Here is a 1,094-nt window from a genome sequence, read left to right as displayed (position 1 = left end):
CTAGGTCTGCTTTTCTCGTATCCATTCAACAAAATCGTCAAGGATCGAAGGCCATGCAAGTTCAGGATCGTAGTTGCTGAGATCTGGAAAACTTATCGAATCGCAAAACCGGTAAAAACCCATCCACTGATCCATGCTTATGACTTTGTAATCACTCTGAATCTTCAGATACTGAGTAAATAACTCAACCTGCGCTGGATATTGGCATCCCAAAACAATATTTAACAACTCGCACATCATGTCTAAATCTATGCCCTTCTGTTTCTCCTCCGTCAAGCAATATCTGAATGCATAGGAAAAGAAATCCATGAAGTCTGATGGCTCCCCCTTGACCGTTTTCTCCAGCTCTGCAAGTGCATTGTTTAATTTATTTACTTTGTTTATCTTTAGGGTTTTAAATCCTTCTTGCCATTCTTCTAGGGTAAAGTATCCCTGTTTTTCGGCTTTCATCTTCCATGCAAGCATCAACATCCTTACGTCTGTGTGATCAACTTCGATATTTGAACAAAGACGTTCGATCCCCTCTGGCTCGATCAAACCAGAAGACGCATTCGCGTATGAATTAAAGGCGGTATCAACCCGTTTGGCGTTGCGGCCCATGTCGAGCTTATAGGAATGTTTTCAGTTATGCTCTTTGATCTCCTTGTGGAGGGCACATATTTATAAGGATACAATCATTCCTTGTAGGGCAAGGAAAACAGTCATTCCTAATCTATTTAGAATAGGAAACAAAAACCTACAAGGAAATAAAAAACTGAATGCAACGAACAAGATTACAAAATAATAAGAATATTATTAAATAAACTGAATGTCGAAATGACTATATAATCCCAAGAGACTACATCGTGACTGACTTGTTAAAACTAACTAATACAAGCACTATTATATATAGTGAAAACTAAAGCACAATCCTAATCCTTAAAGGATATAGAAAATTCTAACATCCTTGTCCCACAAGAAAACCATAAACAAAAATAAACTAATAACTAATTTTCCAACACCTCCCGTCAAACTCATGGCGATACACATCATGAGTTTGCCAACAAGTAGATGCGGATGCAAGAATCCAAATTCCAGTGCTGATGCCGATGCTA

The 1,094-nt window shown here is 38.2% G+C and overlaps 1 pseudogene; it reads right to left on the bottom strand.

The window, feature by feature from the left end:
• LOC103424309 (uncharacterized) lies at window positions 1-600 on the bottom strand (annotated as a pseudogene).
• Window positions 601-1,094: the final 494 nt, after the last annotated feature.

The sequence above is a fragment of the Malus domestica genome, chromosome 14 (genome assembly GCF_042453785.1).
Source record: "Malus domestica chromosome 14, GDT2T_hap1".
Classification (NCBI taxonomy): domain Eukaryota; kingdom Viridiplantae; phylum Streptophyta; class Magnoliopsida; order Rosales; family Rosaceae; genus Malus; species Malus domestica.
This window is presented reverse-complemented; position numbering and strand designations above follow the sequence as displayed.